We start from the raw sequence: 14,727 nt of genomic DNA on the forward strand, positions 1-14,727 counted from the left end.
ACTTTTGGATCTACTTAAAAATTATTGGAATAAACAGTGTACACATATTTCAAACAGGGCCTACGGGTAATTTTTCCAATCCTGAACACCCCATCCACCATGAATCCATGTGATATTATGATTTACAGTCGTTGAAATCAATATCCTATTTATTGGAAGATCAAAATAAATAAATAAAATAAATTAAGGAGTTGCATTTGCATTTGAATTCTTTGTTTGGGAACAACTTAAAAAAAAAAAAAAACCAACAACTAGTGTTTTACTTTAAAAAATATTTAAAGCTAAGTTGTTTGTTATTAGTTAAAATAGTCAACTGTCACATTAATTTTTTACATACAAAAAAAGTAAATATTTTAGCAATTTTTTAAAAGAATTTTTTTTAAGGTCCGTGATATTAAGATTTTATAAGATAAAGAATATGTAATATTTTCATAGTAGTTAAGGTCCCTTAATATTTTCACTGAGAAAATTTAACTCAGAAATTTCGCTCTGACTTAGGAAAATTTCAATTTTTACAGAATTTTTTTTAAAATTTCTCTTCAAAATTTTCTCTGTAAAAGTTGAAATTTCTCTGAGTCGGGGCAAAAATTCTCTGAGCTGAATTTTTTTTGTGAAAATATTGAGAAACCTTAGCTAATAAAAAAATATATCTTAAATTTCTCTTACTACACAAAATTAGAGAGAAATGTTTCATTAACTTTTTCCTTTTTAAACACATTAATTTTTTAACTTTTATAGGAGGAAAAAAAAAATCATAAAAAAACATCCACACGCCTCACTTCTCATGGACCAATGGATTTGGCTGTGTTAGGCTGATATTGTAATGAAAGTTCGAAGTGTAAGTTGGACCACTGTACTGTAGAACACAGTCAAAGAAGCCAACCCAACCCAACCCAACCCAACTTTTAAGTGTGAGTTGGACCAATGGTATTGGGCAAGCTTACGTAATGTCCCAACTTATTAGTAAAGAAGTGTATTATTTTACAAAAAAAAATGTTTTGGAGTTCTAACTCTAAAAGTAGCTCTAATGAGTTGGCAGTGGGCTCATGTTTTGGTCTTAATTTGTTATTATTTTATTTTTTTTATTCATTACCATGTCATTAATGTTTCATTAGAATATCAAAATTAATGATCTAAATCATTGCTATTACTTTACGACCACCAAATAACTTCTCCAAATTAAAGACTCTACAAACATTGTGCTGGAAGAGGAGGATGGTCCATTGGAATGCCAATTTGTCCACATGTTATCTCTCTATCCGTATTTTTTGAGTTGTCAAGGGAATTTGCTTGTCCCATGGTTTTTCTAACTCCATCTCAATTATATATTTTATTTTTCATTTTTCCATCTCCTATTTTTAATTTTTAAATTTTAATTTTTTAAACTCCCATTCCTCATCAATTTCTATGCCTCATATCTTGTGGACATTTGGGAAGTTACTATTTTAATAGGTTATTTTAATTTTTGACTATTTTAGTATATTAAAATTTTTGTATTTGAAAAGATGATTAGATTTTTTTGTAATTAGATGTAATATTTGTGAGAGAAAAAAGTGAAATGATTATGAATTTAATATGATATTTTATCTTATTGACTATTTTAACTTATTTTGTCTTTTAGTACTATTTTAGCCAAAAAAAAACTAAAAAAGTTTCTTCCAAACACTTATATCATCTGTATCATGTATCAAGGCAGTGCCAGAATTCCTCCAGGGGCCAAATTGCCAGAGCAAGACATGGCGCATACCCCACTGGGTCATCGATGGATCAGGGAAAATTCTATTTCCACACATCAAGTTTCCTTACTCCACACACTTAATGAATTTTTTCAAAATCATAATTTTATCCTTTAACAAAATTACCATCTTATTCACACATCTCACAATTTCTCCATACACATCTCACCCACCACTATCTAACCAGCCACTTAGGCACAAGCATATTTGGTCGGACTACATGGTTTTTGTGTCAATGGAAATGAAAGGCTCTTGGTTTTCGAGTACATGGCTCAAGGGACATTGGCACAACATCTGTTTGGTTATAGAGAAATGGGGGTTTCTCCACTGACTTGGAAACAAAGAGTCACAATAATGTTAGATGTTGCCAGAGGGGCTAAATATTTGCACAGCTTAGCACAGCAGAGTTTCGTCCATAGAGATCTGAAACCCTCTAACGTACTTCTTGGAGATGATATGAGAGCTAAGGTGTCTGATTTTGGTTTGGTTAAGAATGCCCCTGATGGGAAGCATTCGATGCAGACAAGGTTGGCCAGAACGTTTGGATATTTAGCACTTGAGTATGCTGGTAAGCACAACTTCATTCATATGAATTAATTAGATATTTATCAATATGTGAACAAGCCAATTCAAATTTTTCTTAAGCATTGAATAGAACATATTTTATCTTTTAATGTATGGTTTAGAAAGAATATGGTTAAGTTTATATTTTTATTTATAAAAAAAAAAAGAAAAAAGAAAAAAGAAGAAACAATATTTCATAGACTTTCTTAGGATTTTCATTTTACAGTCACACATTAAAAACCAGATTCATGGATCAAGTAATTCCAAAATTGCCAAGTTTACATCTTAATTTCAATGTTGATCCATCATCTTTTGCTTCCTGACAGCCACCGGAAAAGTGACCACAAAGGTGGATGTTTTTGCATTTGGAGTGATCTTGTTGGAGATAATCACGGGAAGGAGAGGATGTGTATGGAGAATGTAAGGATATATTTAGAACGTGAAGTGTGTGGATTGAGACAAAGAAATAAAAATTAAATTATTAAATGTGTAGATTGAGAAAAGATGTATACAGAGATAATTTGATATGTGGAAATAGAATTTTCCATGGATCAGGTCAAAATTTATTTAATTAAAATATTATTAATTATTACTTAGGGTTGTTTGGAAAAAAATTATACGGAACAAATCATTGACCCAATCCTTCTTCTTTTTTTTTTTTTTTTTGACTAACCGTTTAGCTTCACATTTTAGAACTTTATCCATAAACACTTTACGTGACATTGTTCTACATTAGTTATTCATTGTCATTCTTATATTATTAGATACTAATAAACCAATTCAAATATTCGTACTAATATGTGGGTTAGTTTATTGTATAGGGAAACAACAATTCAGAGGCAAAGGTAAAAAAATAATTTTAAATACATAGGAAATTTATAAAATTATTTTTTAATGTAGTAAAATTTATCATTAATATGTAAATATATTTTTTAAATTACATTGAAATGAAATTCTCCCTATTATATATTTGAGGCAAACAAGTTGCCAAGGATGGTACGTTCATGTGTTCTTCACAGTCTTTTGCATTAATGAAAATGACAAGAAAAAATGACAGATTGACAACTATGAATTACCATGACAAGAAAATATCTTATTACACTGGAAAATTATAAATGTCAGACAACACATCACCAAATTCATCACCGACCACCTCTCCAATGTCCATCATCTCTGTCTCATTAAAACAATTTTAAAAAAAAAAACTAACCGACAAATTGGCCACCAATTGCCACTTGAATTTTGTTAGAATGGTTGAAAGAAAAAGAAAACTGTGCGTGTATTTGATTTGTTTTTAAGAGAGTGATTTTTATAAAAAAAAAAAAAGTGAGGAGAGAATTTAGAAATGTTTTTAGTTTGTTTGGTTGTATATTTTGAAAGTAGTTTTAGAGTTTGAGAGTTGAGAATGATTTGATATTTTGTTGTAGTTGAGTAGGTATGTGTAAGAGAAAAAGTGATTGAAAAAGAGAGAGGAGAGAGAAAAAATGATTGATTGATGTGCAAGAAAGAGAAAGTGATTTTAAATTTTTATTGAGAAAAACTACAAACCAAACAAAATTTTAGAAAAAAATTTCAAAAACAACTCTCCCAAAATCAAACTAAACAATATATTGAATTGATTGAATACAATAGGAGAACTTGTATTTATAGGCTGAACACAAACCTAGATAAGTATAGAAAAAGATAGAGATAGAGATACAAGGAGATAAAGATAGAGAGAAATAGAGATAAGCTATATCTATAATACAAGAAGATAAGTATAAAGCTAATATATACATTAACAACCCCCCTCAAACTCAAGGTGGGTAAGCATCAACCAACTTGAGTTTGGAAATTAGATTACTGAAATAATCAGGAGGATGAGCCTTGGTGAAAATATCAGTAGGTTGATCAGTAGAAGAAATTGGGAGAAGAAGATGAACAGGGCCATGTATAACATGCTGTCAAATGAAATGACAATCAATCTTAATATGTTTGGTGCGATCATGGAAGACATCATTGTGAGCAATTTGGATGGCATGCTGATTGTCACGATAGAGAGAGATGGCACTAAGGGAAGGAATATCCATATCAACAAGGAGTCAGCGAAACCACAAAAGTTCCTAAGCAGTGTCAGTAAGAGCGCAGTATTCAACTTCAGTACTAGAGCGAGTAGTGAGGGGCTGTTTCTTGTTGCGCCAAGTAAGAAGAGAATCTCCTAAGAAGAAACAGAAACCCGTGGTGGAGCGTCGATCAGTAGGATTCCCAGCCCAATTAGCATCAGAAAAAGCACGAAGCTCGATAGAAGAGTGAGCAGAGTAGTGGAGTCCATGGAACATAGTGCCTTTGAGGTAGCAAAGTATGCGAAGTAGAGCAGTGTAATGTGGGGTGTGGGGAGCCGACATGTACTGACTAACAAGATAGTTAGCATAGGCAATGTTAGGACGAGTCACAGCGAGATAGACAAGACTACCGACCAGCTGGCGATGACGAATAGCATCAGAGAGAAGATCCCCATCTAGAAGAGTGAGACGATTCTGAGGATCAATGGGAGTAGAGGTAGTCTTGCAATCGGTAAGACCAGCACGTGCCAGAAGATCGGATGCATATTTGGCTTGTGACAAATAATAACCAGTGGAATTGTGAGAGATTTCAAACCCTAAGAAATAATTGAGAGTATCAAGGTCTTTCATCTCAAATTGACGATTGAAAATTTTTTGAGGCTAAGAATACTAGCCACGTCATCACCGGTGATAATCACATCATCCACAGAAGAAGAAGAGTGGTGCTATGAGGAGTGGTCCAAACAAATAGAGCAGAGTCATATGAGCTGGAGGTGAAGCCAAAGTCATGGAAGGTGGAACTGAATTTAGCAAACCAAGTTCGTGGGGCTTGCTTGAGACCATAGAGAGCACGCTGTAGTTTACAAACCTTATGAGTCGGATAAGCAAACCCAGGGAGAGGTTGCATGTAGACTTCCTCAAAAAGATCACCATTAAAGAAGACATTTTTGACATCCATCTGAAAGAGACCCTAGCGACGAGCAACGGCAACAATAAGTAAGCTATGAACAGAGGTAAGCCGAGCAACCAAAGCGAAAGTCTCCTCATAATTAATCCTCATAATTAATGCCATATTCCTGGGTGAAGCCCTTTGCAACAAGACGAGCATTGTAGTGCTCAATAGAGCCATCAGAATAGATCTTGATTTTGTATACCGTGATGCTGAAGGAATGAGATAAAATCAAAATCCCTATATTCCATAACATTATCAAATTGAAAAATTTTAATGGTTTTAGAAAATTGGGTTTAGATCATGCTTACACAATTGTAATAAAGTTGTTTGAGTTCAGAGCGACTTTTCATGAGAAACAACCATATAAAACGTGAAAATCCATCAACAAAAACAACAAAGTAACGTGATCCCCCCATAGTGGTAGTAAGGGATGGTCCCCAAACATCAAAATGTATAAGATCAAATGGTGCATAAGAAACACAAGTACTTGCATTAAATGATAAAATAGGTTGTTTTGTAAGTTGACAAGATAAACAATCCAAAGTATCGGGAATGACATGACCTAACTAACCAGTAGAAACTAAATATTGCAATCGACTAACAGAAATATGTCTTAAAAGACAATGCCAAATATTAAAAGGAGACATGTTGGAAGTAAATGTAGGAGCAGCTATCGATGTGGAGCCTGGAACATGAAAATGAATAAGCTCATAGAGACGTCCATGCTTACGGCCGATCCCAAGAATCTATCCCGTCTGAGAGTCCTGTACCAAACAACTATTGGTAGAAAATGTGACAGTTAGACCAAGCTCACATAATTGACTAATAGAGATAAGATTTAAAGTGAGACTATGAATAAGATAAACATTTGATAAGGATAGATGAGAGGTGGAAACAGAACCAATATGGCTTATAGACATAAGAGAACCATCATCAGTATGAATGGAGAGAATATGAGGAGAGGAAGTGATAGAAGAAAATATAGTAGAACTAGAAGTCATATGATTGCAACATACTCAGTCAAAATAACAGGGAGATGTACTTGAAGTCACAGACAGAATAGTAGAATGAGGTGTACTAAAGGTGGTGATAAACTGTTTGAACATAGCTTCAACATCAATTTGGGAAAAGACAGGAGTAGTTGGATCTAAAGGCTTAGAAAACTCCTCAGAGGCAACAGTAGTAGTGCGATGAGCAGGTAGAGATCTAGACTGATTCCCTGGACGTTGTGAACAACCTTGTAAGGAAGCACCACGAGAAGAGTGAGTAGTAGATGAGCGGTTTGGATTGCGAAAGTAATCTTGCTGCAGATGACCAGGACTAATCTTATTGTAGTACCAACAGGATCTGATTGGGCAATAAAGCAGAAGATGAGTAGAAGGAAGCCCCGATTCTGACAATAATTGCAAATAGTGGGCCATTGGGTGGTTGGTGTAAAGAAACTCAGTGATTGACGAATGGCAAGAACTATATCCACATGATGTGTCTTGAAAGGGCCAAGACGAGTCTCCTCAGATAATAGCTCAGAAATAACATGTTCAAGAGTGGGCAATGGAGTGCGACGAAGCAGAGATGCACGCACGAGCTCAAACTGGGTAGTGAGAGCCATCAGAAACTGAACCAAGCATTGGTGATTACGATACTGAGTGCATAAAGCAGCATCTTCAATACGAGAGAGCGAGCTGGTCCCAAATAGAACATATCTGAGAGAGGAAATCATTAACAAACTGACTAGGCACCTGACGCATGCGATGAAGTTGACTTTGAAGTTGATAGTAATGAGTAATACCAGTAGTCTGATAACATTCTGTCAAAAAATCCCAAATGTCTTTGGTAGGAGTAGTCACGGAGTCAAGTTGAAAATGACCAAATTATAAACTGATAGATGTAACAGAAGTATTCTGAAGCCAAGTGATGATCTAGTAGTTCTTACTGTCCTAGTCCTCTAAACGATCTGCATATGTAGTAGCGGTTTCATGAACCTCTTGCATTGGTTGAACCACATCCCTAGTGATAATGCACCAGAGTTTCTTCCCTTTCAGAAAATCGGACATGGCCTGTGACCATAACACGTAGTTGGAGCCGTCAAGGATAACAAAGATTGGATGGGAAGCATCATGACGATCCATAACGGTGGTTTGGTGAAGTAAATAGAGAAAACCAGTGCTATAGGATCAAAATCAGCAAAAAAATAAGTGCACCAATGAATTTAGAAGGTCCAAATTAGGTGGGGACCAAGTTGAACCGCCCAAAAAATAGGCTAAAATTGGACAGAATGAGCAAAATCAGAGGCTGCACTGTTTAGGGCTGACGTCAAAAAGCTAAGGCTGACGTCAACGTGTTAGCGTGGCACGGAGGCCTGATGACGCGTGCGTGCGTGTGACGTCAGCACACGAAGGCAAAACCAAGCGTGTATAGCTAACGTAATGGGATGACATCAGCGGTTGCGCGGCTAAGCAACAAGTTGGCTATGTACGCGTAAGAATGCGTGTGTGACTAACAGCAGAAGCAATGGGCATGCCGACCACAGAAACGGCATGTGAGGGCGCATGCGACACTTTCTGGTGATGAAATTGGTGTCGTTGGAATCGTGAGAAGATTTCGATTAGTTTAATGGTAAAGGAAAAAATTTTGGGTAAACAAAAATATGGCGAAACAGTCCAAGCAGTGTTTAGGTAATTGAATAAATGTTGTAGTACGACTGTGTACGGGACTACGTAGAAAAGGAAGAGAAAGAAGGCTCTAATTTTATGATCTAGGGCTCTGATATCATGTTAGAATGGTTGGAAAAAAAAGGAAAACTGTGTATCTATATTATATTGAATTGAATTGAATACAATAGGAGAGCTTGTTTTTATAAGTTGAATACAAACCTAGATAAGTATAGAAGAAGATAGAGATAGAGAGAGATAGAGATACAAGAAGACAAAGATAGAGAGAGATAGAGATAAGCTATATCTACAATGCAAGAAGATAAGTATAAAGTTAACATATACATTAACAAATTTTAAAATAAAAAAAATAAAAAAAAAAAGATTATAACTTAGCTGAAGAATTTGAAATGTGCGGCCAAAGTTCAACAGCTCATGAGCCATCTATATTCATGTAGGCCAAAAGTAAATATTCGGAAGCAATTAAATCATTGATATTTAAGCATGAGCTAATGGGTTCTGATAAAAAATTTTAAAAAATAAAAAATTGAATTCAAGAACCTTGAGACAAAATCATGATAAGGACTTGTACATAGTCTGCCCAAGCACTGCCTGCAATCTGATCGAGAATGAGAGAGAGGCAAAGGTGGTCAGAAAGCATGCCAAACAGGGGGGAAACAAAAGTTACAGAGTTAGAAACAACAAAACCAAGCTACTTTCCAAGGATACAAATAATACAATGCTTTGTTATTCCCTCTCCTGTCAAATCTCAAGATACCTAGAAGAAAGTGATGCTCTAGTGGCTTTGCTATGACCTAAATTACACGAAGTGAGACGAGTTAGGATGCTTTGTACTTATCCAAAATCTTAAATTCCCAGTATTCAATGCATTCCGAATACGATTGTACGATTGAGAGTGCATTGTATAAAGAGGATACAAATTGTGAGTGAAATTAACCAAACAACTAGCTAATGTGACGAGTCCACCTTCCTACTTTGTGCGTGAACACAAGTTGTAATCCAATGGATTCGCCATGATATTCACGTCTCCCTCTACACTTGAGGACCTAAACTACATCAAAATGTAACAAAATTAACAAATAACATAAAAAGATCTAATCTAGAACTAAAAAGAAATGGTGATTGATGCAATGAGAGCTGGGAAGTGAATGATTAGCGATGGATAACAAGTCCACTTTCTACTTCGGGTTTGAAGCTAAATGACCCAACTGATTGTCTCATTCATCATCAAACTTCTCATTCAATAAATCTTCCCAAAATCCCACATCAATTTCTTTATCCCCACTCCTAAAATGCTCAAACTCTCTGTGTTCTTCCACAATCTCCTTTCTTGCTCCACCGAACCCCTGCATTTCCAATGCAAGTGCCTCGAGCTCTGATACTTCACATTCCTTAGGTTCAATTTTAATGAGGTTTAACCCTTCCCCACTTTGACTCGATTCCCCAACAAAACAACCTCTAGGGCCTTGATTGATTCTATTCAGTCTTTTTTTACCAATAACTTCTTCAAATTCCCTTATTTTATCATTTTGTTGGACTAACTATGGGATAAATGATGGGTTTTGCATAGCTCTTGCCAAGAAACTCATCATTTGTTACTGCTTCTTCTCAGTCCCTTGAAGCTTCAGTTCCAATTCTTGAAGGTATGCTCGGGTAATCTATTGTTACTATCTAAGCTTGACAAGTTCCATCATCAGAACCTGCTTGTCGCGCCCCAAACGATCCATTTCTTTATCTAATCTGAATCTACCAAGCTCGACGCAAGGATTTGGAGCTTGTTGGGAAAGAAAAGGCTGTAAATAAATAAGGTGCCTTTCTTCTTTTGATGCCCATCAAAATGTGCCTCTGACCCTTCAAAAATCCTTCATTGCTAAATTCCCATCTGTCTGGATCAATCTTTCTGAAGCCCTGCAATGTAAGTAACCAGTTCCATATTTAAAGTCAAAGTGATCAGGAAGTTTCTGCAATTTTTTTCCTCATTAAAAATTATAGGGTAGAGCAACCACTATTCATTGGAAGTCCGACAAGAAGAGCTTAGAAGGGCCTATAATACTGAAAAAGCCCGTAACACAAGGATTTTGTCTAACGACCCAAATAAGAAATAAATAGAAAAAAAAAAACCCTAAATCGATTTTGGGATACTTAAAGAGGTATGGCCACGATGTCTTTAAATCAACCAATAATTTTTCCTTATATATATATATATATATATATAGATCTTCATCCTGCAAGTATTGTTGCTCTTATAGGCTTTATTCATCCTTTGTTCACTAAGCTGGGGACTGTGGGTAAGGAAGGAGGGAGACAGTGGAGGAGGGAAAGGTCGGGAAGGTGGAGGAGTTAAGGTGGGATGGTGAGAGGTGGGTGAGTTAGGATTGAGGTTAAGGTTTGAAAGATGTAAAGAAGGGTAAATTTGTTGTTATACAGTAAAGGGTAAATTACACTAACACCCCCTGAGATTTATGTTTATTATTGCTCCTCCTTCACCTTTTGAAAATTGCATCTCCCCCAAAGGTTTAAAATTTTATTACAAATTCCCTCCCTCAGCAATTTAATTTTTTTAAACACTAATTTTGCTCTCATTAGGTAAATTACATTGGCACCCCTCACATTTTAGAAATTACAATCCCCTCCCTAAGGTTTAAAGTATCATTACCAATTGCCCCCTCGGTTAGTATTAGTTGGAAAAAAAAATTCATTGAAAAAAAATTAATTGGAAAAAAATTATTTGAAAAAGAAAAATTAATTGAAAAAAAAATTTATTAGTAAAATTTTTAAATTTTTGTTTAAAAACCAACGTAAGCTCATTTTTTGAATTTATGTTTTTTCCTCAAATTTACAAACTGAGATAACCATTTATAAACCAAAAAATTTATCAAATAAGTTTTTATAACAGTTTTTTTAAAGTTTTGTAAATATAAATTTAAAACTAAAAACGAAATGGTTACCAAACAGGCTTCAAATAGTAAAAATGTCCCAAAATTAACAAATAATTAAATAAATTACCAACGTAAGAAATGACTTATCAAAAGATTCTTAGGCTATGTATGATTTGATTTAGATTTTTTTTTAAATTAAAAACTAATTTGGTTAAGAAATAAAAAATAAAAAAATAATTATCATTTTTATATAATTTTTATCTTTCAAGTGGTTAAAAATAATTTTTAACAAATTAAATTGAAACAACAATATGTATGTATGTAACCTGCCCAAAAATTAAAATGATAATTATTTTTTATTTTTTTATTTATTAACCAAATTAATTTTTAATTTTTTAAAAAAAATCTAAAAATCAAACCATACATAGCCTAAGAATCTTTGATAAGTCATTTCTTCCGTTAGTAACTTATTTAATTATTTGTTAATTTTATGATATTTTTACCATTTGAGACCTATTTGGTAAAACCATTTCGTTTTCCGTTTTCAATTTATATTTACAAAATTTTTTAAAATTGTCATAAAAACTTGTTTGATAATTTTTTTTGTTTATAAATGGTTATCTCAGTTTGTAAATTTGAGGAAAAAAACGTAAATTCAAAAAATGAGTTTACGTTGATTTTTAAAAAAAAATTTAAAAATTTTACTAACAAAAAAATTTTCAATTAATTTTTTTTTCAATTAATTTTTTTCCAATTATTTTTTTTTTCAATTAATTTTCTTTTTCCAACTAATACTATCCGAGGGGGCAATTGATAATACTACTTTAAACCTTAGGGAGGAGATTGTAATTTCTAAAATGTGAGGGGGCGTCAATGTAATTTACCTAGTGAGGGCAAAATTGGTATTTAAAAAAATTAAATTGCTGAGGGGGAAATATATAATGAAATTTTAAACCTTAGGGGGGGAAATGTAATTTCTAATAGGTGAGAGAGGGAGCTATAATAAATATAAACCTTAGGAGGTGTTAGTGTAATTTACCCTACATTAAAATTTGACTTAAAAATTTTCTTTCATATTGTCTAAGATGTGTGAATTTGTTCACATATGAACAATACACAACTTTTCTTTAGTTAAACTAAAGAGTGGTTCCATCAAAATTTGAAAATCAACAAATCAAGTGCTCTATGTTGTTTACATTGTGAAAACAATCACACTCAGAGATGTATGGTATAATTTCTGGATGCAAGTCCAAAATTATCGGAGGGGTGTGTGACTTAGTAAGAAAGTACATTTTTTTTTGGAAATGAAGTGAGCTAGACATGGTGTTCATTTAGTTATGGGTAAGCTACATTGCTAGTCCGATCATTTTGTCCCTTGCAGTCATTTTTTATAATTTTATTAATTAATTCGATTTTGACTATTAATTTTGTACGGGAAGAGAAATAAACCTTCTCGTATAATCTTGTTGATCAAGTTTGCGCTCCTCCAAACGTCGTCGCTTTACTCCCTGAAAACACAAACGTGGGCTAGCCGGCGGGTGTGTGCCGGATACCTCTCCGATGCCTAAGTCAGCAAAATAGACAAAGACAAAGAGCTCTGTGTATCAAAGTTGTGTGTTACCTCTCCATAGGTGATGTTGTAAGCTTTTATAGGTTCCGCGTGGCATAATCCTCGTTGGACTTTTACTCCTCCATGTAGAGTCCTCCTAGGATTCATACTCTTGAAAGATAATGCTTATCCTTCAACACCCCCCCTCACTACATAAACCAAGTGAGATGGTTCTATCATGGTCAGACTTCAATACGACCGAGGTAAGCATAGCTATGCTAAGCCGCAGACTAGACCGAGATAACATTAGCTCGGCTCTTCCATTCACTGCTATTACCTTGGCTCTTCTTAATGCTAACCACGGTATGTCTAGACCGGAATAACCAATACTCCGGTCCAAATCGGGATAACTTTGTGAGTGACGACCAAACTTGTCATAAGCTCTTTGGGACCGGAATAACTTCAGGTCTCTCGCGGACCGGAGTAACTTTACACCTCTCTTGGGTCGGAGTAACTTCATGGCCTTTTTACTCAGTCCTTCGCAATGTGGCCCATAACGGCCCATTACCCAGCTCGGCCCAATTTATAAATATAAATTACCCTCTCAATTGCCCCTTAATTCCATCTGCGTAGCATGATAGGGATTACCTGTTACCAGCCGAGCTAAAAAAAATTTCAGAATTCCAACTGAGCTAAAACCTTTTAGCCTTTCCAGTCGGGTAAAAAACCCTTTTAGCCTTTCCAGCCGGGCTAAAAACCATTATTGCCTTTCCAACCGAGCTAAATTCACACCGGGCTGTACCTGTCCGGTCAAAACGTCTCTTCAATCACAGCAACTGAATCGCTTCTCATTCCTATGACACGTGGCCCCTTCTGATTGGCCCAATGCAGCTGTCACGCCGTCTTCGTACTCCGTGAATTTTGAACAGTTCCCGCCTCTGGTCCTTCCTTCAAAACAAAACTCTTTGTTTTTTGAATCACTTTCCACACTATTCATTTCCTCTTCTCACTCTCTCGTTCCTGAGTTCCTTTAACCCTGAACTTGCCGAGTTTCGTGTTCTTCATTGCCGTTGCTTCCATCTTCGATTTCTTCCTCTTGACTTGGTAAGTTTACTCAAATCTGCCTTGTTTTTGTTGTTTTTCGCATTTGCTTTTACAATACATGCATTTTGTGTGTTTTTTCAAAACACATACCTTTCTTTCGTGTAATAAAACCTCTGGCTTGTCACTAATAAACTGAAAAATACTGATTTTGATCCAAAATCATAGTATAACCGAACTAAAAAGTCGTTTGTAGTTGATGTCATTCTAGCCAGACCATTCAACCGAACTAACACTTCACGTTATACCATTAGTTTTAACAAGTCAAACCACCTTTTGTTTTAACTCAGCCGAGCTAGCAATCCGCACTAAGTCTGCGTAATAGTGCGTCTGTTAGTCTCAATCGTGACTAAGCTATAACTTGGGGCTAAACCAGCCTTCTTAGTTCAGACCGAACTAAGTATGCTGCCCCTAGATGCTCAACCAGACTAACAAATCCCTTGCTAAAACTGAGATGCCAAATTCTTTCTTCAAAACCGAGCTAGGACTATATTTATTTTGCCCCCTTTTTTGTTCTTTTAGCACGGTCCCACAAGCTGTGCTTAACATCTCTTTATTCACTTTGCAGACTTTAGGTTGCCCAGGCACTCCTTTGAGCGCTTAACTGAACTACTCAGCACCTTTCTCCGACCGAGCTAACATAAGCTTAATTTATTCGCAACTTCAAAAAGAATGGGTAAATATAGGTTCTTAGTAGACACACCTGGGGGTTTGGCCGAATTCCGAAAGGATTATAACATCCCTGATGATGTTCACCTCACCTTAGCCGAACAAGAAATCATACCTTGAAGAAACCCTGGTTTTGTTCCCTTCACCCTCCTTTCCATTGTAGAAACCGGCCTCAGATTCCCTGTACAACCTTTACTTTGTGAATTCCTTAGGCAAACTAGGATATGCCCAACTCAGCTTTCCATAAACTCATACCGCATAATAAATGTTATAGCTGAGCTAAACCGCCGTGCTGGTATTAACCTCGGCTTAGCCGAACTTTTTCAGCAATATTCTATAGGCTCAAAAGAAGACAGGTGGGTTTATTACTTGAGAATACGACGCCGCCGAGAAAAAATAATAACGGACACACCGGATAAAGACTTGAACGATGATGATTTCTTCTGGATTTCTGGGAACTTTGAAGACCATGAAGCCCAGATTCCTGGTGACCGAATAAACTGGAATAAAGGAACCACCGGTATAATTACCTCGGCTCTATTGCATGCTTCTCTTTATTTCGG

At 35.4% G+C, this 14,727-nt stretch overlaps 2 pseudogenes; one reads left to right on the forward strand and one right to left on the reverse strand.

Annotated features, from left to right (window-relative positions):
- Positions 1-2,003: 2,003 nt before the first annotated feature.
- Positions 2,004-2,724, forward strand: LOC114287707 (receptor-like kinase TMK4 pseudogene; annotated as a pseudogene).
- Positions 2,725-8,253: 5,529 nt separating this feature from the next.
- On the reverse strand, positions 8,254-14,322 carry LOC114324067 (heat stress transcription factor A-6b pseudogene; annotated as a pseudogene).
- Positions 14,323-14,727: the final 405 nt, after the last annotated feature.

Source organism: Camellia sinensis, chromosome 12 (genome assembly GCF_055761805.1).
Source record: "Camellia sinensis isolate YWXY chromosome 12, ASM5576180v1, whole genome shotgun sequence".
NCBI classification, from domain to species: Eukaryota; Viridiplantae; Streptophyta; class Magnoliopsida; order Ericales; family Theaceae; genus Camellia; species Camellia sinensis.